Source organism: Scyliorhinus torazame, chromosome 6 (assembly GCF_047496885.1).
Source record: "Scyliorhinus torazame isolate Kashiwa2021f chromosome 6, sScyTor2.1, whole genome shotgun sequence".
Taxonomy (NCBI): Eukaryota; Metazoa; Chordata; class Chondrichthyes; order Carcharhiniformes; family Scyliorhinidae; genus Scyliorhinus; species Scyliorhinus torazame.
Window position 1 is genome coordinate 243,828,248 of NC_092712.1, and position 25,378 is coordinate 243,853,625.

The 25,378-nt window shown below is 48.8% G+C and overlaps 1 protein-coding gene across 1 annotated transcript in view; it reads right to left on the reverse strand.

The window, feature by feature from the left end:
* The window catches only part of LOC140425861 (uncharacterized), a 148,894-nt gene that overhangs the window by 111,852 nt on the left and 11,664 nt on the right, over positions 1-25,378 (reverse strand). The window lies entirely within an intron of this gene.

Sequence of the window (25,378 nt, forward strand, 5' to 3'; positions counted from 1 at the left end):
TTCTAAACAGAATTATTTTCATTTAAAAGGATTTTTCTCAAGTTTATCTGTAAAGGCTTTTTCACACAATAAAGTTAAAAGGCACCAAATAATATCCTTCAGGGTAGATTTTTAAAGGGATTGAACCGAAAACCAGAACAATCACATTAAAAAATGTAAATGTCACCATAGTCCCAGAGGACCATAAGCAACTCTCCCCTTTGAGGGAGACAGTTGCTTTGTGATGATTTAACTAGAGGGTCACCGCACCTCAGGCGAGGGGGCAAGGTTAAGAAGATGGGGCCTTCATGACTAACCTCAGTCGGTACAAGAGTTGAATCCATGCTGTTGGTATTGCTCCATATCGGAGCTAACCTGTTCCGGTCCTGTCAAAGGGAATTCTCATTGGAGTCATTCCACACCACTGTGGGAAGGGGTGCACTCTGGAGGGATCAGGAATCCCACCGCCAGCGAACGGCCAGAGAATTCCAGCCAACTGCTTTTTATAATTCTAAAACAAAACCCAATGTGTTTTGCTCGCTTTTCTTTTAAATAATGATCTCATGACCACATTTTTAGTAATGCATTTATCTGGATCCTTGTGCTCCTCTTCCTCATTGAAATTGATATCAATACATTATGTCACCCTTTTATTCTGCCCAATAAAATCTCCCACTTCATAATGATCCATATTGAAATGAGCTTGCCAATTACAGAGCCATGCTGCAACTGAATGTTGTTGTTTTTTGTTCTGTTAATCAATATCAACGTACAAGACTCTAGGTTCTTTTTGACATTTACTACTTTGACATCATTCATAGAATTTACAGAATCATAGAATTTACAGTGCAGAAGGAGGCCATTCGGCCCATCAAGGCTGCATCTGCCCTTGAAAGGAGCACCCCACTTAAGCCCACACCTCCACCCTATCCCCGTAACCCAGTAACCCCAGCTAACCTTTTTGGACACGGAGGGCAATTTTATTGTGGCCAATCCACCTAGCCTGCACATCTTTGGACTGTGAGGGGAAACCGGAGCACCCGGAGGAAACCCACACAGACACGGAGAGAACGTGCAGGCTCCGCACAGATAGTGACCCAAGCCGGGAATCGAACCTGGGACCCTGGAGCTGTGAAGCAACTGTGCTAACCACTGTGCTACCATGCTGGCCCTTAACCAAAAAACACTGCTGGGAAAATGTATGCTCCCCTCTCCATTGGCAGTTCCTCAAAAAAAAAAACCCCAGTACCTTGCAGTACTGCAGACAAACCGCTGCTGAGGACCCACATGGATCGCAACAACTGAATTCTTCCCATTCCTCTCCACCCCTGACATAAGACAGACCTTTTGGAGCCACATGCTCAGTTGCAGAGAACAGTGTCTATCCCCTAACTCTACTGTCCCATACAATGCTACATTCATGTTAGCTCCCTCAGCTCGAATGGTCCCTTGCACTTTGGTGCACCTTGCCACAAAGTTTAGTTGTCGGCATATGCCTATTACAATTCTTCCATTGGCCTGTAGATTCCTGAACACAAACATTGAAACTGCAAAGAAAGTAATTCTCATGAGAAAAGATGTAATTCAGTATATTTTGATCCATGACAACTGCATCTGCAGCAACTGTTTGCAGCTTGAGGAACTTCGGCTCAGATTGATGAACTGGAGTCTGAGCTTTGGACATTTGTGCTGATTGGGTGTGGGTGTGGGGGGGGGGGGGGGGGGGGGGGGGGGGGGGGTGTACCTGGACACTTCATTCCAGGAAACAGTCCCATCCTTCAGTTTGCTACTTGAGATTTGGTTAATGGTCAGGAACATAGGTGTGACCGTAAGAGAGGGAGATATGGGGATCCAGAGGGTGGCAACCTCAGTCCTTGGAATTAAACAACACATGTGAGACTCTTGCAGATTGTGTGGACTAGAATAGAGAATGCAGGGAGGGTGGTCAAACCAAGGCAGCATCCAAAACAAGATAGATGGATTAAAAACACAAATATAAATAAACAAGTATGTGACATAGTAGCCATTACAGACACATGGTTGCAAATTGATCATGGTTGGAACATAAATATTCAAGAATATTTGAAATTTTGGAAAGGCAGGAAGAAAGGGCCAGGAAGGGAGCTCTGTTGATAAAGGATAAAAGCAATCTGTAGTGAGAAAGGATCTTGGTTGAAAGGATCAAAATATAGAATATTTTGGGTCAGGATAAGAAATGGCAAAATAGAAGTAGTTTATAGTTCTGCTGACAGTACCTACACTGCAGGACAGCTGGGAAACTCCCTTGGAAGTATCCACGCCCTGACTACACAGGAACTGCGTGACAAGTTTGGACTTCAATGGGCAACTAGTCTTTTTTAAAATTTCTTTACGGGATGTGGTCAATGTTTAGGCCTGCATTCATTTCCCATCCCTAGTTAGGTGAGCTGCCTTCTTGAACAAATGCAGTCCCAGAGGTGTAGGCACATCCATAGTGCTGTTAGGAAGACAGTTCCAGGATTTTGCCCCAGCGACAGTGAAGGAACGGCGATATATTTCCAGTCAGGGTGGTGAGTGACTTGGGAGGGGAACCTCCCAGGTGGTGGGGTTTCCAGCTATCTGCTACTCTTGTCCTTCTAGATGGCAGTGGTTGTGGGTTTGGAAGGTGCTGACTAAGGAACCTTGGTGAGTTACTGCAGTGCATCTTGTAGATGGCACGCACAGCTGCCACTGTTAGTCAGTGGTGGAGAGTTTAAATGTTTGTGGAAGCGGGAGCAAACATGCGGGCTACTTTGTACTGGATGATGTCGAGCTTCTTGACTTTTGTTGGCGCTGCACTCATCCAGACCAGTAGAGTATTCCATTACACCACTGACTTGTGCCTTGTAGATGGTGGATAGGCTTTGGGGTGCCAGGTGATGTTACAGTGTCATATTCCTAGCCTTTGACCTGCCCTGGTCGCCACAGTATTAATATGGCTAGACCAGTGCAGTTTCTGATCATTGGTTACCCCCAAGATGTTGATTGTGGGGATTCAGCGACGGTAATGCCATTGAATGGCAAGGGGCGGTGGTTAGATCCTCTCTTGTAGGAGATGGTCATTGCCATGTACTTGTGTGGTGTGAATGTAACATGGCATTCATCAGCCCAAGCCTGCGTATTGTCAGGTCTTGCTCCATTTGGACATGGACTGCTTCATTATCGGAGTCGTGAATGGTAAACATTTTGCAGTCATCTGCGAACATCCCCACATCTGACCTCATGATGGAAGGGAGGTCATTGATGAAGCAGCTGAAGATGATTGGGCCTTTGACACTAACCGGAGGAACTCCTGCAGTGATATCCTGGAGCAGAGATGATTGACCGCTGACCACCACAGCCATCTTTCTTTGTGCCAGGTATGACTCCAACCAGTGGAGAGTTCCCCCGATTCCCATTGACTCCAGTTTAGTCAGGGCTCCTTAATGCCATGCTCGGTCAAATGCTGCCTTGATGTCAAGGGTAATCACTCTCATCGCCCCCCTGGCATTCAGCTCTTTTGTCCATTTTTGAACCAAGGCTGTAATGAGGTCAGGAGCAAAGTGACTCTGGCGGAAGTCCGGGAGCAGGTTATTGCTGAGTAAGTGCCGCTTGATAGGACTGCTGATGACTCCTTCCATCACTTTGCTGAAGGAGAGTAGACTGATAGGGAGGTAATTGGCTGGGTTGGATTTGTCCTGTTTCACATGTATAGGACATACCTGGGCATAGCCATTGATGCCAATGTTGTAGCTGCACTGGAGCAGCTTGGCAGGTCGTGCCACAAGCCCTGGAGCACATATCTTCAGTACAATTGCCAGAATATCATCAGAGCCCATAGCCTCCAGTCATTTCTTGATATCACGTGGAGTGAATCGTATTGGCTGAAGAGCGACATTTGAGATGCTGGGGATCTCCAGAGGAGGCCGAGATGGATCACCCCTCAGCACTTCTGGCTGAAGATTATTGTAAATTTCTCAGCTTTGCCTTTTGCATCTATGTGCTGGGCACCTCCATCATTGAGGATGGTGATACTTGTGGAGCGTCTTCCTCCAATGAGTTGTTTAATTGTCCACCACCATTCACAGCTGGATCTATCAGGACTGCAAGAGCTTAGATCTGATGCACTCATTGTAGAATCACTAAGCTCTTGTCTATTACCTGCTGCTTATGCCGTTTGACACACAAGTAGTCCTGTGTTGTAGCTTCACCTCATTTGCCTGGTGTTGCTCCTGGCATGCTCGCCTGCACTCTTCATTGAGGCTGCATCTGGAGCCCTCTGAAATTCTACATTAAAGTTGGAGGTTTTGGATGGTTGACATACTTAGCAGAACACAGGAAAGGTTAGAAGGATTAAAAGCAGTTTTAACTCCTGAATAACTAGATTACTGACCCCATTACTTACCTGCTGTTATATTTGTAGGTTATTGTAATTGTGTGCAATGCCTCTTTAAGAACAGGCACATGACAAATGTGATGTCATTGGCTGCTTTGCAAGCTTTTGCCTAGCCCAATACCAGAAGATGACCTATTCAATAAACCTCTGTTGCCCTTACATTAAATCCATGTGCTTCAGCAGCCTATTTCCTTTGGACAGTTACAGTTCCTGACAAGGAACAGATTTGAAGAGGAGAAGAAAATGTTTCCCCCCCCCCCCAAAGAAATATCGTCGGAGTGTACAAGCTTCAACTGATCCATCAAACAGCAGATTAACACGAAGTTGGAAATCATACCTGGATCAGAACCAGTAAGGTTTTTGAGTCAAACATTGGAAGGAAGGGCACACCGATCTGGATTTGTCACTTGTACCAAGGTACAGTGAAATGTATTGTTCTGTGTACAGTCCAAACAGATCGTTCCATACATGATAAAACATAGGACATACATAAATACACAATGTAAATACGTAGACAGGCATCGGTTGAAGCATAGTGTGTAATATTACTCAGTGGAGAAGATGCGTGGAGTTATCAGTTCAGTCCATTGAGGGTCATTCAGGAGTCTGGTAACAGCAGGAAAGAAGTTGTTTTTGAATCTATTCGTGTGTGTTCTCAGACTTTTCTATCTCCTGCCCGACGGAAGAGGTTGGAAAAGAGAATAACCTTGGTGGGAGGGGTCTTTGATTATGCTGCCCGCTTTCCCAAGGCAGTGGGAGGTGTAGACAGAGTCAATGGATGGGAGGCGGGTTTGCGTCATGGACTGGGCTGTTCACGACTCTGTAGTTTATGTTCTTGGGCAGAACAATTGCCCTACCAGGCTGTAGTGCAGCCAGATAGGATGCTTTCTATGGTGCATCTGTAAAAACTGGTAAGAGTCAATGTGAACATTATGAATTTCCCTAGTTGCCTGAGGAAGTATAGGTGCTGTTGTGCTTTCTCGGTTGTAGCGTCAACATCTGTGGACCAGGACAGATTGTTGGTGATGAGCACACCTAGAAATTTGAAGCTATCAACCATCTCCACTTCGGCACCATTAATGCAGACAGGGGTGTGTACAGTACTTTGTTTCCTGAAGTCAATGACCAGCTCTTTAGTTTTGCTGACATTGAGGGAGAGATTGTTGTCATTACACCACTAGGTTTCTGTATCTCCCTCTTGTACTCTGATTCATCATTCGAGATCCAACCCACAATGGTCGTGTTATCAGCAAACTTGTAGATGGAGTTGGAGCCAAATGTAGGGAGGAGCCAAGTCCTGGGTTTTGGAGATTTGATATGAACTTGGCTGGGATTATGGTGTTAAAGGCAGAGCTGTAGTCAATGAGTAGGAGTATTTTAAACTGGCAATCCAAGGAGTCAGGCTGTGGGGCTCGCCAAGTGCAGTACAGCAAGACATGGAGATAAGAGTGGGCGGAGAACAAAATATTTTCTTAAATTCATATATGCAAAGTGTTACAAATCGGTAATCCATCGATAACAAACTAAACCACTGAATTAAGCAAGTGGGAGAGCTTCCTGGTAATTAGATAAATGGCAGGAGATCTAGGCAGGATGGGTTCTTTTGATGAGGACTCAGAACTAAAAGTCATATGCAGAGAGATTCCATTATGACATTTTAGCCAACAATATATCATAAGAGATTATAGATTTCATAGAATTTACAGTGCAGAAGGAGGCCATTCGGCCCATCGAGTCTGCACCGGCTCTTGGAAAGAGCACCCTACCAAACCGCATACCGCCACCCTATCCCCATTACCCAGTAACCCCGCCCAACACTAAGGGCAATTTTGAACACTAAGGGCCATTTAGCATGGCCAATCCACCTAATGGGCACATCTTTGGACTGTGGGAGGAAACCGGAGCACCCGGAGGAACCCCACGCAGACACAGGGAGAACGTGCAGACTCCGCACAGACAGTGACCCAAGCCGGGAATCGAACCTGGGACCCTGGAGCTGTGAAGCAATTGTGCTAATCACTATGCTACCGTGCTGCCCTTAAGGAAGAAAAATGTTAATTTGCTCAGCTAATTTAGCCTGAGAAACCTGGGGATAAGACATATCAAGAACTGATAAATATTTTAGAAGATCACTATGCAACAAAGACCTTGATTATTGTGAAGAGGTTTTTTTCCATCTGAGGAATCAGTTAGATGGGGAAACCTTTGAGTAGTTCATTACAACTCTCAAGTGACTTGCAGAGTTGTGTGAATTTGGTAACTCATTGGCCACAATTTAGTGTGTGGTTTGAAAAATGAGGCCATTCAAAAGATGATTATTAACAGAACATAGGGGTTGTACGGTGGTGTCGTGGTTAGCACTGCCGCCTACTGTGCTGCGGACCCAGGTTTGATCCCGGCCCACTGTCCGTGTGGAGTTTGCACATTCTCCTCCGTGTCTGCGTGCATTTCGCCCCCACAACCCAAACATGTGCAGGGTAGGTGGATTGGCCACACTAAAAAATAAAATAAAATAAAAACAAATATAATAATAATAGCTTCAATGAAGTTACTGTGAAAAGTCCCTAGTCGCTACATTCCGGCGCCTGTTCGGGGAGGCTGGAATGGGAATTGAACCTGCGCTGCTGGTCTGGTTGTGCATTACAAGCCAGCTGTTGTAGCCCACTGTGCTAAACCAGCCGTACTGTGCTAAACCAGCCCCTTAATTGGAAAAAAAATAATTGGGTACACTAAATTTTAAAAAAATTAACAGAACATATAATGTAAGGCTGAAGACTGCATTAGATATTGCTATTTCAATGGTTAGGAGAGGCTTTTCAATTCAGGGCAAGCACGAGGATCCATTAAATGGCTGCTGCCCAGATGTCTACCCAGCAACAGGTGTATCTGTGCAAAAACGGGCAATTCACAGGATGATTGCTGGAGCAAGGGACAGCCAATGTAACAACTGTGGTAGTACTGGCCATACCTCAAGAGCTGGAGAACAGGAAGACACAGAATTCATGCAAAGGAACTAACAAGACAAATTCAACTAATAAAACTCAACGTGGAAGAAAAGACCAACAACCACAATTAATTAAAGCAATTCATTCTGATGAGCAATTTACTCAGTCCACAGTGATATGGCACTTTGAGTAGTGCCAAAACTAAATAGGCAATATATCAAAATGGAGGTTAATACAGGGTTGATGTCTCCCGAATTTCGCAGGACCATCTACGAACGGAAAACTTTACCATCTGCCTTTAAAACCAGATGGGAGCTCGAGGATCTATACTGAAGAGAAGTTACATCACAGTCAAGATTGAGCTAAGTAGGACAAAACTGCAGGAGGTACCACTCCATGTGGTGCAAAGAAGGTTTCCAACTTGGAAAGGATTAAACTAATTGGAGTGTTGTCAACAGCTTAGTTGATTCAAAGTTGGTTTTACAGACAATAATGGAAAAACACTTTAAAAAAAAAAATGATTTAGAGTACCCAATTCATTTTTTCCGATTAAGAGGCAATTTAACATGGCCAATCCACCTAGCCTGCACATTTTTGGGTTGTGGGGGCATAACCCATGCAAACACAGGGAGAATGTGCAAACTCCACATGGACAGTGACCCAGAACTGGGATCGAACCTGGGACCTCGGCGCAGTGAGGCAGCAGGGTTAACCCACTGCGCCACCGTGCTGCAAACAAACGGGATCAAAACAATGTTTTTTGAAGACACATTGGGGTCCATGAAAGGTGTACAAGTGTCCCTGATCATCATGAAAATTATCAGCCACGTGTCTAAAGGCTCGAGTTGTACTTTATGCAAAGGCAGAACCGGAATTACTGAGACATGTGGAAACAGGAGTTTTAGAACCAGTCAGCACTAAGTGACTGGGCAATCTCCAGTTGTACCAGACATGAAACAGAATGCCATGATTCGTATCTGCAGAGATTTTAAGACAACAATCAATCTGGTCTGTGCGCAGATTGATTGAAGATTTGTTTCGCAGGTTAGCAGAAGGACAGAGGTTCAGCAAAGATTGACCTATCACAGGCCTATCTGCAAATGAATGTGGCAGCTGAATCTCAACATCTGCTCACCACTATCACTCACAAATTCCTTTTTCACTGCAGAAAATAGCCTTCTGGAATATCAGCACCAGCTCTATTTCAATGCTCAATGGATGGGGACCCTTAGTGGGTTTACCAGAGGTACAGTATTACCTAGATTATATATTGATAACTGGCATAAGTGACCGAGAACACTTAAAACACTTACAAGCTACGCTGAAGCAACTTCAGATGCATGAGCTTCACATCAGGAAACAAGAGAGATTTTCTTCGACATCCTATACAATAACCTTAGATACGTAATTGACAGAAAGGATCTGCATAAAGACCCAGGAAAAATGGAAGCTATAATGGAGGCTCCATGTCCAATCAATGTCACAACTTAGGTAATTCCAAGGTAATCAATTACTTACTATGGCGAATCTGGCAACTCTATTTAAACGATGTACATTGTTGTGCACAAAACAGGCATGACAATGGATACCAGAATGTGAAAAAACAAATCAATCAGGACAAGAAGTGCTGAAAAAGTCAGAAAGTTGGTACATTTAAGCCCAAAGTTATCATTACAATTTACCCGCGTATGCTTCACCGTAGTGTTGGAGCTGTGTTGTCACATTATACTACCTTTAGGGGGAAGACAGACCAATAGATTTGCATCTCATCGTAACAAGTGTAGAATCTGCACTCAATGGGAGGAGACACAGAGTATCAGATTTTGTGTTCGGAAATTTTACCAATACCTCTAAGTTCATCACTTTTGTGGTGAATATAAGAATTTCAGATATGTATTGTATCTGTATATTGCCCAGTACGGGTTAGTGTGTGTATGACTGCTGCAGTAATCGTTTGAAAAATCCTGGTTAAAAAGACAGATACTTTGGCTATATGGGATAATTAGAGCATCGTAGAAGTTTTGGCGACTGGAATTTTGTTTATATGAAGAAGGTTCCTGTGGAATCCATGATGTACTGTTTCTTAGCAAAGGACACAAGTTAGAATGGAATCCATAATATCCTGGTTCTTAGTGAATGACGCAAGTCTGTGGAGACAGAATGATGGAAGTAGCCGTAACAAGGGTGTGCTTTTCTGTAAACTACCCTAACCTCCAAGTCAGGAAGGGAGAGGAGTATGCAAAAGAAGGATTAAAGCGTTCCATTTGCCGTGTTTTCTATTGGCTAGAGTTACTGTCCTTTCGTTGGTCTAAAATGAATGCTTAACTGTGATAAGTGTGTGACATGCAAATGAAGGATTAGAATGAAACTACAAATTCTATTGGTTAATCAAACTATAGATTAATTTGGACTAATACCAGCACATCCCACTGGCTTTGCCCTCCATGTGCACATGTCAATAAAACTTGATCAAAGAGCTCCTGTGTCAGCCTTGTAATACTTCGACATTCCCTGGGGTGTAGATGATGAGACATTGGGCTGGATTCTCTGTTTTTGGGACTATATCCCCATTCCGTCATAAAACTGTGGCCTTTCAAGCCAGAAAAACTGGCGTGATAAAGCCGCATATTCATAGTGTCATAATATACACCAGTATATTATGGTGCAGACACACACACACTGATGGACATGCAGTGGGGCCAATCACCATACACAACACCGCAGCCAATCACCAGTGAGGGCACACGCACTATAAAGACAGGGGACAGGATAGTAGCAGCCAGCTCGGAGCACAGAGCTCCCAGCCTGCAACACAGACATTCACCATGTGCTGAGTGCATCACCTGGTTAGGACTAGGCAAGGGTCAACAGTTAAAGCTGGTATCGCATTTACCCACAGTTCAAGTATGTTAATATAGTTAACCTTATAATAAAATAGAGTTGAACCACTTCCAGTGTTGGTGACAGGTTAGTGTTCCAGAACTCCCAACACATAGCTCTGTAAGGAGCTAGCAGGGACCCGTCATGAATCTAGCAGCTTTAGCTGCAGATCCGGGCCCTCGCACTTCCGGCGGTGGCCTCCTGCGGCTGCGCCGTGCTCCATGGCGGAGCTAGGCCTCCTAAATAGTGCCCCCGATCGGCCACACACCCAACCGAGACCGCTCGCCTAAACATTACCCGGTCCTCCGCCCTCCGATCAGCCCGCCCACGACCATGGCAGCCGCAGGCTGAGTCCACAGCCGCCGCATGAGTATCCTGAACAGCAGGACCACATTAGATCCACGTCATTGGGACTTTGGCCAGCAGGGGGCAGAGAACAGCGGGGCAGGCCTCCCAGTAATGGCCGCAGGTAGGGGATACGCGGCGCAGCGCATACTCAGAGTACGCTGCTTTTCAGAGCCCATGCTTTTGAGGCCCAGAGAATCGGGGAACCGGTGCCGGTCCCGATTCCATGCGCGGAAATGGATTCTCCGCCCCAGCGCCGGACACGATTTTGGCGTCAGGGTGCAGAGAATCCAGCCCATTGTGTTTGGCCTTGGATGATATAGTTAATGAGAGGGGCCAGTGTTGAAGTAGCCGGTGTTGAGTTTCAGTGCCGAGTTCAGTTAAAGATTTGGCTGTGTACAGACCAACAGCTTTTCTCAAAGCAATTTAGTTAAAAAGATGTTGCCTGTGAACAGAACAGAGGTTTCTAAAAAGGCTGGCAGGTTGACCAGTAGTTTGACGAAGGTAATCTGCAGCTGGTTCCTGAGCGATCCCTTTTCCTCAAAGTGGTTTATCCAAGACATCTCTTTACAGCAAGTGTTGCTGGGATGGCCAACTGTATTTAAAAATGGATTTGACCGGAGATGGGTTTTGGGTGAGTGGAGATAAAGAAAGCAGTTAGGAGTGTTTCATTGTCATTTGTTCAGCAATGTTTAACTGGCAATTGAAAGTGGAGATGGTCGATAGCTTTAAGTTCCTGGGGGTCACCATCACCAAGAGTCTGTCCTGGTCCACTCACGTTGATGCAAAGTCAAGAAAGCCCAACAACGTCTCTACTTCCTGTGGAAGCTAAAGAAATTTGGCATGTCTGCATCGACTCTCACAAACTTCTACAGATGTGCGAAAGAGAGCATCCTATCCGGCTGCATCACAGCCTGGTATGGCAATTGCTCAGTCCAAGATCGCAAGAAACTGCAGGACCGTGGTGAACTCAGTCCAAGGCATCACACAAACTTGCCACCCCCACATTGATTCTGTATACACCTCTCGCTGCCTCAGGAAGGCAGACAGCATTATCAGAGACCCCCTCCCACCCAGGCATTGCCTTCTTCCAGACCCTTCCACCAGGCAGAAGGTACAGAAGTCTAAAGACTCGCACATCCAGACATAGGAACAGCTTCTTCCCCACAGCTACAAGGCGCCTCAACAACTCCCCCTTGGACTGATCTGTTCTCTGTAAGAACACTATTCACGACGCCTTATGATGCTCTTGCTCATGTATTTTCTTTGTTTGGCCCCTTGCTCCACACTGTAACCAATCACTGTTCTGTCGATGTACCGTTTGTCAATGTTCTCTGTTGATTATTCTGGTGTCTACTATGTACGTACAGTGTACGTTCCTCGGTGGCAGAAAAACACTTTTCACTGTACTTCGGTACGTGACAATAAATCAAATCATGTGTCTTTAGGATGTTAAACTTAGGAATAAAGTTTATTTTAATAACCATATTCCTATTTGCACATGAAATCACTGCTGGAGTGAAGTATCCTTTCCTCACAATCTTACAAATAAAATATTGGAGTTTCTATCCGGTGCCCGAGCAACTGTTGAGATCTGGTCCGGGATTCTAATACTTCACATTGCTGACAGCCCTTAACAGCTATTTTCAGACCACAAAAAGGTATCTCTTTGTTGGCTGCAAGTGGACTCCAATAAGGGTCATTGGTACTCTCTGCACCGTCCTACAAGATCAAATACTGCCAATCTGAAAACCATGCCAATGTGGATGCATTATCACGATGATCATTACCAGCTGGTCAAATACCAAGTCAGGATAATATTCTTTTACTTTTAACAGATTGCAAACGTTCCAATGACAGTTCACCAGATTGTGAATGTTCCAGTAACTGCAGCTCAAGTCCAAAGACATACCAGAAATGATCCTGCGATGGGGAAGGTACTGGAAATGTTATTCAAGGGGAGGAAAACATCCTGAATTAAAGCTGTACATTTCCAGGAGACTCTAATTAACAGCACAGGGAGGATGTCTGTTATGGGGATGAGAGCGATTATTCCTCCAAACTTGCGACGTAGTATTTGGAGCAGTTGCAAGGAGGAAACCAGGCATTGGGCGAATGAAGGAATTAGCACAAAGCTACTTTTTGTGGCCAGGAATTGATGGCCAAATAGAAGAAAAAGCAGGAGTGTGTGTGGGGAAGAAACGTCCCTCCGTTGTCCCCATTGCATGTATAGGAGTGGTTAAAAATGCCATGGCAGCGTCTGCTCGTTGACTTTGCTGGTCTATTCAATGGGAACATACTCATGTCGACGTGCACAGTGGCAGAGGTTGTCTTAATGAAGCCAATGACTGAAGAGCAAGCCATTGAGAAACTCAATATTATCTTTGCGAGATTGGAAAGCTAGAGCAGATAGTGAGCTATAATGGGCCACAGTTTACAGCCCACGATTTTGAAGACTACTTGAATACGTGTGAACTGCAAGATAAGTCATCACCTTATCACCCATCGGCGAATAGTTTAGCCAAAAGGCTTTGGCAATTCTGGTTAAGTGGCACTTCACACAACCCAAGTGGATTCCCGTGAGTAGGCAGGTCATGTAGCATGTGGGGAGTCAATGCCTAGCATCCCAATCACACCTCGTGTGATTGCCTGGACACTGTGCCTGAACACTGCAGGAGGTAACATCACACGCAGCAGCCAACATGCGGGAGGTAACACCACACACACAGCAGCCAACACACGAAAACCCAGGGGATAGGACACAACTCCGGGGACATGTCCATGGCTGGAGGGTGGATTGAATGCCATGGGGAGGATGGATACCTGGAGAGGATGGGCAAAGGAAAGTGACAGAGGCATCATAAAGATTCTGCGAAAAGGTGTTTAATGTGTTGTACAAACCTCACTCCGGATGGTGCCACCCCCCCCCCCCCCCCCAGCCCCACCCCCTACCTACCCCCACCCCTCCCGATGCCCCTCCGTGATCCTCAACGTGCTTTGCCCTCCTAGCTCTACCACTACGTCAAAGTGTTTCCCCAGGATGCACGTCAGAGGTGGAGGCTTCCCGTTGCCTACCTCATGCCATGGCCTGCAATGCCACTGGTGGACATCCTCAGGGCTCACTTGTTGGTGGCATAGGTGTGCCAACCTGTCCCAGGTGCTAACCTCGAGATGCAGCTTCATTTGAGGGGTTGGAACTCAGGGGGAGCTAGTGGCCACTGTCGCCACTCCATGGGATGGGTTTGGGTTGCCACTCAGCACCCCCTCCTCCCACTTGGTGCACATAGGGCCCTGGGGTTCATCTTGGGGATGGAAAGGCAGCTGGTTCGAGTTCCCCATGGTCCACATCAGTGTCGACGCCCTCAGGGACTGGACATGCTCTGCAGCACCGCGGCCATTCGCAGCGGAGACGGGACAAGCAGCACCTCGGCCATTCCCATCTGAGGAGTGGGACATGTTCCACAGAACCTCATCAAGGTCGGCCTAGTACTGGGTAACATCCCCCAGTGAGTCAGATATTCTGCCGAGACCCTCGACCATGGCCGTCACCGACTACCCCGACGCCTTGGTCACCTTCAATCATTGTGCACGTCGTGCACCAGGCTCGCCACTGCAGTCACCACCCTAGCAGTGTTGGCATCGGTGGCACTCATTACCGCTGCCATCTCCTCTGATCCTAGCCTCTGGGACTCCTCCAAGTGACTATGGTCTGCTGGAGTGACAGTGACATCTCCCTCTGAACGCAGAGGTTGGTTCCTATCGTTTCCATCAACTCCAGGTATCTCTGTACCACAGGATCATCAGGCTGGGACCCAGATGGGTCCTGAGATTCACATAGAATTTACAGTGCCGAAGGAGGCCATTTGGGCCCATCGAATCTGCACCGGCTCTGGGAAAGAGCTGCCCATTAAGTCGACACTTCCAACCTATCCCCGTAACCCCATCTAACCTGTTTTGGACACGAAGGGCAATTTATCATGGCCAATCCACCTAACCTGCACATGTTAGGATTGGCGGGAGGAAACTGGAGCACCCGGAGGAAACCCGCACAGACACGGGGAGAACATGCAAACTCCACACAGACAGTGATCCAAGCCGGGAATTGAACCTGGGGCCCTGGAGCGATGAAGCAACTGCTAACCACTGTGCTACCGTATAGCCCTCCAACTGCTGTCTCAACCTGGGGGTTCCTGCCTCCACTTGATGTGCATCACCAGATTGTGCCCCCAAAGCCTGTCCACTAACATGTCCCACCAAGGTGTGGTGTATCTGCGCTGGTGGAGGGTGAGGATAACAGTTGCATTTTCGGAGCTCACCGAAGGTGTTCTCCTCGGAGTCAGGAGAGGGTGCCACCTGGGATGGGCCGCGTTGTCGGCTGGAGGACCTGCGGGAGAATGGAATGTGGTCAGTGGGAGGGATGGGTCAGTCAGTAATCACTACTCGCGTTGGACAGGTCTGCGTGGTGGAGCTCAGTTGTTCCTCACCTCTGCAGCATCCGCCAGCCTCCGCGTGGGTGGCCGATCTGTCCCCACCACCAGGGCCCCCTCCAGAAAGGAGGTGATGATTCTTATGTCTGGCACCCCACAGACAGTATGGGCCCCTCTCCCGACGATTTATGGGAGGGGGTTTTCCGGAGGGAGACGCAGAGGGCATCGTAAGCCACATGCGTGACAGTGGTGATAGACGGTGTGTGAAGGAGAGGTTGAGAATGGGGAAGGGGATGGAAGGAGGGACTGGTTGGTCACATGGGGGAGTTGGGGGATCATTGGTGTCTACTCACTGTGCTGCCCGGTGCTGGTTGTTGACCTTATTCTGGGACGGGAAGTCCTTCTGGTCACACAAGCAGACAGCTGCAACCACCTCATCCCCAGGCAGCACTAGCTGCCTTGTGGCGGACTCTCCAGGACCCTCAGAGGAACAGGGACATCTCTCCGGGCCCTCCCCAGGTCAGCGTCCCCGAATCTGGGGTTGGCTGAGCAAGTACAGCTGAAGTACTGCTCAACCCAGTCAGCAGGGGGGGGGGGGGGGGGGGGGGGGCTGGCAAGTGCGGTGCCAGTAAATCAGCTGGCAAGCAATCAGCGAGGCCTTGTTAAGTGGAACAATTAACGTGGAATAGAATTGGTGGCCTCGCTGGGCCGAGCGCCAGGAAGCTGGTGGCAGTTCCCACTCGCTACAACACCACTTAGACATCTTTCCGCAGAATCACACCCCATATCTATGAGAACGATGTACAAATTTGGTTCATTATTTAAGAAAAGACAGTAAAGAGTTTAGAAGCAGTTCAGAGAAAGGTACCCATGGGAAGCTCTCTTATGAGGAACGGTTATACAGATTGGACATTGTATCCATTAGAATTTAGAAGATCCAGTGGTGATTTGGAACATAAGCTCCTGAAGGACTCTCCGGAATCCTCGGGGGAACAGGACATCCCTCCGGGCCTCCATGGCGTCTAGTAGCCTCCCCGAATCTTAGTGTTGGGTTTGTGAGCTGGCTGGGGTTGGCTGAGCAAGTGCGGTCCCAGTGAATCAACTGGTGAACCTTCATTTGCGACGAGAAGCCCGTAAGGCCTCATTAAGTGGACCAATTAATGTTGAATAGCATTGCCGGTCTCACTGGGCCAAGCGCCGGGAAGCTCACGGCAGTTGCAGTTCGCTACCACTCTTAGAAATGTTTTCAGAGAATTGCACCCCAAGATGTCATCAGCTGCTTCACGGGCCTTTGCCAAATCTAATACTAAACCCCTTATATAGTAAAGACCTATTCAATAAACCTCTGTTGATCTTGCATTGAACACACATGCTTCAGCAATTTATTTATTTTTCACTGTTAGTCAAAGATACAACACCTAAAACCTGCCCCCCCCCCCCCCCCCCCCCACCGCAGCAACTTCCCTTTCCCACAAATCCTGAAAGACATGCTGTTAGATGAATTGGATATTCTGAATTCTCCCGAATTCTGTGTACCCGAACAGGCATCATAGTGTGGCGGTCTGGGAGATTTTCACAGTAACTTCATTGCAGTGTTAATGTAAGCCTACTTGTGACACGAATAAAGATTGTCATTATCATCTCTCTATCATTTCTAAAAGTAGGCTACCATTAAGTTACTGTGAAAAGCCCCTAGTCGCCACATTCCGGCGCCTGTTCGGGGAGGCTGCAACGAGGATTGAACCCGCACTGCTGGCCTTGTTCTGCATTACAAGCCAGCTGTCTTCGCCCACTGTGCTAAACCAGCCCCTCACTGGAAACAGCAGCGAGTGCAGTACAAAAAAAAGTGGGGGTGGGGGTGTTCTAAAATCTGGAGAGAAAGTGGAGTGGTGATAGTCACTCGTAGATCATAAAGCATAGAATTTACAGTGCAGAAAGAGGCCACTCAGCCCATCGAATCTACACCTGCCCTTGGAAAGAGCACCCTACTTAATTCCACACCTCCACCTTATCCCCGAAACCCCACCTTACCTTTGGACACTATGGGCAATTTAGTGTTGCCAATCCAACTTACCTGCACATCTTTGGACAGAGGGGAAACCAGAACACCCGGACGAAACCCACACCGACAGAGGGAGAACGTGCAGACTCCACTCAGACAGTGACCCAAGCTGGAATTGAACCTGGAACCCTGCAGCTGTGAAGCAACAGTGCTACCCCACTGTGCTACCGTGCCGCTCATAAGACTCCTCAGAATATTCAGCCCAATATCTCACTTCAAGCAACAATGGAGACAGAAAGCAGGAAACTTTAAGCAGGTTTCTTAACAACCATCATTGAAAGTGCTAACATACATTACTAAGGAGGTGAAGCACAGTCAGCTCGCTTTCATGAAAGTAAAATCATGACGAAGCGGTGGAGGTGGGGGCAAAGGGGAGGTGGGGAGGCAGTGGACAAAGGGGAGGCGGTAGAGGTGGGGGACAAAGGGGAAGCAGTGGGGAAAAAGGGAAACAGTAAATGTGGGGATATTACAATAATCATGGGGGACTTCAATATCCTGGTGGACTGGGAAAATCAGTTTGGTAGTGGATCCCAAGAAAAGGTATTTGTGGAATGTCTAAGAGAATGATTTTTGGAGCAGCTTGTGACAGAGCCTACCAGGGAAGAGGCAATTCTGGATTTGATGATGAGGCAGACTTGATTAGGGAACTTAAGGTGAAGGAAGCCTAGGGAGCAGTGACCACAATATGATAGAATTTACCCTGCATTTGAGGGAGAGAAGCTACAATCAGATGTAACGGTATTACAATTAAATAAGGGTAACTACAAAGACATGAGGGAGGAGCTGACCAGAGTTGATTGGAAAAGGAGACGAGCAGGGAAGACAGTGGAACAGCAATGGCAGGTTTTTGGGGGTTATTCTGGAGGCACAACAGAAATTCACCCAAGGAGGACAAGGCATCCATGGCTGATGAGGGAAGTCAAGGACAGCATAAAAGCAAAAGAAAAAGCATACAAAGTGGCAAGGATTAGTGGGAAGCCAGAGGATTGGGTAGCCTTTAAAAGAGAGCAGTGGACAACTAAAAAAGCAATAAGGGGAGAGAAGATGAAATATGAGTGCAAGGTAGCTAGTAATATAAAAGATAGGAAGAGTATTTTTAAATATATAAATGGTAAGAGAGAGGCGAAAATAGACATTGGACCACTGAAAAATGTGGCTGGAGAATAATAGGAAACAAAGAAATGGCAGAGGAACAGAATAGTTACTTTACATCAGTCTTCACAGTGGAAGACACCAATGGGATGCCAGAGCTCCAGGAGAACCAGGAGGCAGAGGGGAGTGCAGTGACCATCACGAAGGAGAAAGTTCTGGGAAACTGAAAGGTCTGAAAGTGGATAAATCACCTGGACCGGGTGGACTACACCCAGGGTTCTAAAAGAGATAGCCGAGGAGATTCTGAAGGAATTGGTGGTGATCTTTCAGGGATCACTGGAGGCAGGAAGGGTCCCAGAGGACTGGAAAGTGGCTAAGGGTTCCTTCACCTTAAGTTCCCAAATCAATTCTGCTTCATTGTACATCACCAAATCCAGAAGTGCCTGTTCCCTAGTCGGCTCGGTCACAAGAAGGGAGGGTAGCAGAAGACAGGAAATTATAGGCCGGTTAGCCCGACTTCTGTCATTGGTCAGATTTTAGAGTCCATTATTAAAGATGAAATCGCGGAGTACTTGGAAGTGCATGGTAAAGTAGGACTGAGTCAGCATGGCTTCGTCAAGGGGAGGTCATGTCCGCCAGATCTGTTAGAGTTCTTTGAGGAGGTAACAAGGAAGTGAGACAAAGGAGAACCAGTGGACGTGATTTATTTAGATTTCCGGAAGGCTTTTGACAAGTTTGCCGTATAGGAGACTTTTAAATAAAAGTCAAGATCAGATTATGTTAAGGGCACGATCCTGGCATGGATAGAGGATTGGCTGACTGGCAGAAGGCAGAGAGTAAAAGGGTCTTTTTCAGGATGGCAGCTGGTGACCAGTGGTGTGCCTCAGGGATCTGTGCTGGGACCACAACTTTTCACAATATACATTAATGATATGGAAGAAGGAACTGAAAGCACTGTTGCTAAGTTTGCAGATGATACAAAGATCTGTAGAGGGACAGGTTGTATTGAGAAGCAGGTGGGCTGCAGAAGGACTTGGACAGGCTAGGAGAGTGGGCACTGAAGTGGCAGATGGAATACAATGTGGAAAAGTGTGAGGTTATGCACTTCGAAAGGAGAAATGGAAGCATCAACAATTTTCTAAATGGGGAAATACTTAGGAAATCAGAAGCACAAAGGGAGTTGAGAGGCCTTGTTCACGATTCTCTTAAAGTTGACGTGCAGGTTCAGTTGGCAATTAACATTGCAAATGTAATGTTAGCATTCATGTCGAGAGGGCTAGAATACAAGACCAGGGATGTACTTCTGAGGCTATATAAGGCTCTGGTCTGACCCCATTTGGAGTATTGTGAGCAGTTCTGGGCCCCGTATCTAAGGAAGGATGTGCTGGCCTTGGAAAGGGTCCAGAGAAGGTTCACAAGAATGATCCCTAGAATGAAGAACTTGTCGTATGAGGAATGGTCGAGGATTGGTCGAGGATTCTGGGTCTGTCCGTGTTGGAGTTTAGAAGGATGGGTGGGGGGGGGGGGGGGGGGGGGGGGGAACTTCCGATGGCAGCCACGGAGGAGTCGGTCGCACATTTGATAGCTCCCGCCTGTGACGGACTTTTGGACCTTTTCCCCTGTTTTTTTCCATATTTTATGGGATAAATCGGTGAAGTGCGAGACAGTGAGGAGAAATCCCCCTCCGGTGTATGGAGAATTGGACCAGAAGTGGCCGTGTGAGAAGACAAAGTCCTATAAGGAAGACGCGAGCACAGCCGGAAACGTGGGAAAGCATGGCGGAGAGCAAGGGCCGCGGGGAGACGGTACAGTGGTCGACGGGGCAGCTGGTGGAGTTTTTTGAAGATTGCTTCGCCAAGCTGAAGGAGGACATGCTGGACCAGATTAAGGCTTCGATTGATCAAGTTGTGCAGAATCAAGAGACCCACGGGAGAGCGATCCAGGAGGGGGAGAAAAAGGTGTCCGAGAACGAGGAGTACATAACCATGTTGGAGACCAAGGTGGAGATGATGAACGATCGCCAGAAAAGAATGCAGGAGAAGCTGGAGGACCTGGAGAATAGGTCCAGGAGGCAGAATCTTAGAATTGTCGGCCTTCCTGAAGGCAGTGACGGATCGGATGTGAGGACTTATGTGACGGACATGTTGGAGAAGTTGATGGGGGAATGTGGCGTTCCCTCGGCCCCTGGAAGTGGATAGAGCGCACAGAGCCCTCACGAATAAAGAAAAGAGTCTGGTGGCAAATTAAAAGACACTGAAGCCTTGGAGAAGCCATGTGGCGGCCATTTGTTGTGCTGGGCTATATAAGTAGAAGTAGTGCTATGTGTAATAAGGGGCTGTTTGGACGGCTAAAGGTAACTTTGTCATGCCGGGAGCTGGTTAGAGGGGGATGGTCATTGGGGTTGGTTCTGTTTTCTGGGTGTTTTTCTTTCTAAAGTGGCCGTTTCCTCACTTGTTTTTTTTCTGATGTTCGTTTACTGGGGAATGCGATGCTTTTAATATGTTTGTCCACGTGCCCGGGGGGGGGGGGGGAGAAGAGAGAGAGACAATGGGGAGATAGACTGTTTGGTGCCAGGGGCGGGCATTATCAAGTCAGCATGGGTCAGCTGACTCTCGGAAGTGTGTGTGTGTGTGTGTGTGTGTGTGTGTGTGTGTGAGAGAGCAGGTGTGAAGCTGGAGCTTGACGACTTCCAGTTGCGGCGATGCCTGGGTAGGTTGCACGGTCGGCAGCTCCCGCCGAGAACGGACTTTTGGGCCCTTTTAAGGAGCTCCAGCGGCACTTGGACGACAATTCCCGGTGTGGGAAGGAAGCAGTGAAGTTCCCCAGCAGTGCATGGAGTGGACCAGGAGCGGAGCGGTCAAAAAAAGTGGCACTAGAGAAGAGAGGAGAACGGGTGCGAAAAAGCAAGATTGCAGCGGGCAGGGACCAGGCAGCGTGGGCTCAGTGGTCTCAGGAGCAGCAGGAGTTTTTGAGAAGCTGCTTTGCGGAATTGAAGGTGGAGATGTTGGCCCCTATGAAGGCGTCAATTGAAAGGCTGGTGTAGATCCAGAAGATGCAGGGAACGGCGATAAAGGAGGTGCAGCAGAAGGCCTCTGATAATGAGTATGAGATCCTGGGCCTGGCTGTCAAAATGGAAGTGCACGAGGCGCTGCATAAAAAGTGGCAGGAAAAGTTTGAGGACCTGGAGAACAGGTCGAGGAAGAGGAACCTGCGGATTCTGGGTCTCCCAAGGGCGGGGAGGGGTCGGATGCTGGGGCGTGTGTGGCTATGATGCTGAGTACGCTGATGGGCGCGGGAGCCTTCCCGAGGCCCCTGGAGCTTGATGGGGCGCACAGGGTCCTGGCGAGAAGGCAGAGGGCGAATGATCCGCCGAGGGCCGTGGTGGTGAGTGTGGTAGTATGTATTGGGGTCATGTGGGACTGGAAGCCCTAATGTCATTGGCTGACAGATCCCGGGTCCTGGTTGGCCGTTGACCTCATGCTCCGCCCTGAAGGCGAAGTATAAGAAGCCGGTGCCTTCCCCCGCAGGCCAGTTTACTATCGGGCTGCTGGGGAACAGACACGCTTAATAAAGCCTCATCGACTTCACTATATTCGTCTCACGGAGTCTTTGTGCGCCAGTGAGGTTCCACCGCTTCACCGACAGGGAGTGTGTCCTGCAATGGGCGAAGGAGCAGAGCAGTAGGTGGAAGAATGCCAAAATCCGCATCTATCAGGACTGGAGTGCAGAGCTGGCCAAGAAGCGGGCAGGATTCAACCGGGCCAAGGCGGTTCTCCACGGAAAGGGAGTGAAGTTCGGGCTGTTACTGCCAGCGTGGCTGTGGGTCACGTATCAGGGCCATCATCACTATTTTGATACGCTGGATGAGGCGTGGATCTTTATCAAAAATGAGAAATTGGACTCATATTAATGGTTTGTAGTATGTTATGGGGGATGCTGGGGAGTGGGATGGGACAATGTTTTTTCTTTATGTGGGCTTGTTTGCTGGGGGGGGGGGGGCGCGCGCGCGGCGGCGGCGAAGCGAATGGATGTGGGACTGCTGGTGGACAAGGAGGTCTGTGGGCGGGTTCGGGGGTGCATCCAAAGATCTGTGGAGGCCAATAATAATGGGGAGGTGTCGGTGAGTGTGGTCTGGGAGGCGCTGAAGGCAGTGGTCAGGGTGGGGAGCTAATTTCAATCAGGGCTCACAGGGAGAAGAGGGAAAGGATGGAGAGGGAGAGATTCGGAGGGTGGATAGGAGATATGCAGAATCCCCCAAAGAGGGGCTGCTGAGGGAGCGCCGGAGCCTCCAAACAGAGTTTGACTTGCTGACCACAGGAAAAGCTGAGGCCTTGTGGAGGAGGGTACAGGGAACAGTGTATGAGTATGGGGAGAAGGCAAGTCGGATGTTGACTCATCAGCTGCGGGGGAGGGAGGTGGCTAGGGGGATTGGGAGAGTCAGAGAGAGAGGGAGGAACACGGAGCGGAGTCCAGCTAAAATAAACAAGGTCTTTAGGGACTTTTATGGTAAATTGTACAAGTTAGAACCCCCGGAGGGGGATGCGGCAGTTCCTGGACCAACTGAGGTTCCCAAGGGTGGAGGAAGGGCGGGTAGAGGGTTTGGGGGCCCCGATCGAGATGGAGGAGCTAGTTAAGGGGCTGGGGAGTATGCAGGCGGGCAAGGCCCCGGGGCCGGATCGGCTCCCGGTTGAGTTCTACAGGAAGTTCTCGGAGCTGTTGGGCCCGTTGTTGCCGAGAACCTTTAATGAGACGAAGGAAAAGGGAATCCTTCCCCCGACGATGTCGCAGGCTTTGATCTCGCTTATCCTCACTATAAGGACCCTCTGCAGTGTGGCTCTTATAAGCCGATTTCACTCCTCAATGTGGATGCCAAGCTGTTCGCAAAGGTTTTGGCCACCAGGATTGAGGATTGTGTCCCGGGAGTGATAAATGAGGACCAGACAGGGTTTGTGAAGGGCAGGCAGCTGAACACGAACGTGTGGAAGCTCCTGAATATGAGTGGTAGCGGCAATGGACGCGGAGAAGGCCTTTGACATGGTGGAGTGAGAGTACCTGTGGGAGGTGTTAGGCAGATTTGGGTTCGGGGAGAAGTTCATAGGGTGGGTTAAATTGCTGTACCAGGCCCCGGTGGAGTGTGTATCGACGAACCGGCTGCGGTCAGGGTATTTTAGGTTGTACCGTGGAACGAGGCAGGGGTGCCCGTTGTCCCCCCTGCTTTTTGCCCTGGCGATTGAACCGCTGGCCGTGGCGTTGAGGGAGTCCAGAAACTGGAGGGGGTTGGTTCGGGGGGGGGGGGGGGGGGGGGGGAGCACCGTGTCTCACTAGATGCGGATGACCAGCTGCTGTACATTGCGGATCCTGTGGAGGGGATGGGGGAGGTCATGCAGACACTTAGGGAGTTTGAGGACTTCTCAGGCTACAAGCTTAACGTGGGGAAGAGCGAGCTGTTTGTGGTGCATGCGAGGGGCCAGGAAAAGAGGTTGGAGGAGCTACCACTCAAGATGGTGGAGAGGAGTTTTCGGTATTTGGGTATCCAGGTGGCTAAGAGTTGGGGGGTGTGATGAACGGTTACTGCCTTATCATCATGTAAGGTGATGTTCCCTTTAAGACCAGGCTTGGAACCCTGGGGACTCCGCCTCTGGCTCCGCCCATCTGGGAGCCATACATAAAGGCCTGCCTCATGGTCTGTATAGCAGTCAGCTCTCGTCCAAATCTGTAGCATAGTTATTAGCCTAATAAAGCCTTCTTTACAGTTTAATCTCTAAGCATCATTATTGAGGGTACCTCAGGGGGTCCTGCATAAGCTCAATCTGGCACGGCTGGTGGACCAGATGGAGGAGGACTTCAGGAGGTGGGACATGTTGCCACTCTCCCTGGTGGGTAGGGTGCAGTCCATTAAGATGACGGTCCTCCCCAGATTCCGGTTTGTCTTTCAGTGCCTGCCTATTCTCATCCCCAAGGCCTTCTTTAAGCAGGTAAACAGGAGCACATGGGATTTGTGTGGGCAAATAAGACCGAGGGTTAAGAGGCTGTTCTTGGAGCGCAGTCGGGGGAGGGGGGGTTGGCGCTGCCGAACCTCTGCCTTATTACTGGGCAGCGAATGTGTCTATGATTTGGAAGTGGGTAATGGAGGGAGAGGGGGCGGCCGACGCGGAATACCATGAGCCCGGTGGTGGCGGCGACATTGAGGATTTGGGGGCAGTGGAGACGGCATAGGGAGGAGGTAGAGGCCTCAGTCTGGGCTCCAATATGGGACAACCATAGGTTTGTTCCAGGTAGGATAGATGGTAGGTTCCTAAGCTGGCACCGGGTAGCAATTAAAAGGATGGGAGATTTATTCACCGATGGGACTTTTGCCAGTCTAAGGGTGCTGGAGGAGAAATTTGGGTTACCTCCGGGAAATGCCTTCAGGTATATGCAGGTTCAGGCATTCATGAGAATGCAGGTGGGGCATTCCCGCTGCTGCCTGCCCGGAGGATGCAGGACAGGGTGGTTTCAGGCGTGTGGGTCGGGGCGGGGAGGGTAAGATATCAGAGATATACCAGGAGCTGCAGGAGGTGGAGGAAGCCTTGGTGGAGGAGCTGAAGGGCAAGTGGGAGGAGGAGCTGGATGAGGGCCTGTGTGCTGACACCCTGGGCAGGGTCAATTCCTCCTCATCTTGCGCATGGCTCAGCCTGATCCAGTTTAAAGTGGTGCACAGGGTGCATTGGGGTGGAGGACAGGTGTGCGAGGTGTTCGGGGAGCCCAGCAAACCACGCCCATATGTTCTGGGCGTGCCCAGCACTTACGGAATTTTGGATAGGCTTCGCAATGGCTATGTCCAAGGTCTTGGATACTCCGGTCAAACCGAGCTGGGGGATAGCGATATTTGGGGTATCGGATGATCCAGGAGTGCAGGAATCAAAAGTGGCCGGAGTTCTGGTCTTTGCCTCCTTGGTAGCCTCCTGGAGAAGGCTCTTGTTAATGTGGAGGGACGCGAAGCCCCCAAGCGTAGAGGCTTGGGTCAACGACATGGCAGGGTTTCTTAGGTTGGAGAAGATAAAGTTTGCCTTGAGAGGGTCCTTGCAGGGATTCTCGGGCGGTGGCAACCGTTCCTCGACTTTCTCAAGGTATGTTCGGTGGAGGTCAGCAGCAGCAGCAACCTGGGGGGGGGGCGGGTGGAAAGAGAAGAGAAAAAGCTGCTTTGCTGACAGGGGAGGAACTGTTACTAGGGCACAAATGGGAAGTCGGGAACAGCGAATGCCCGAGGGGGGGG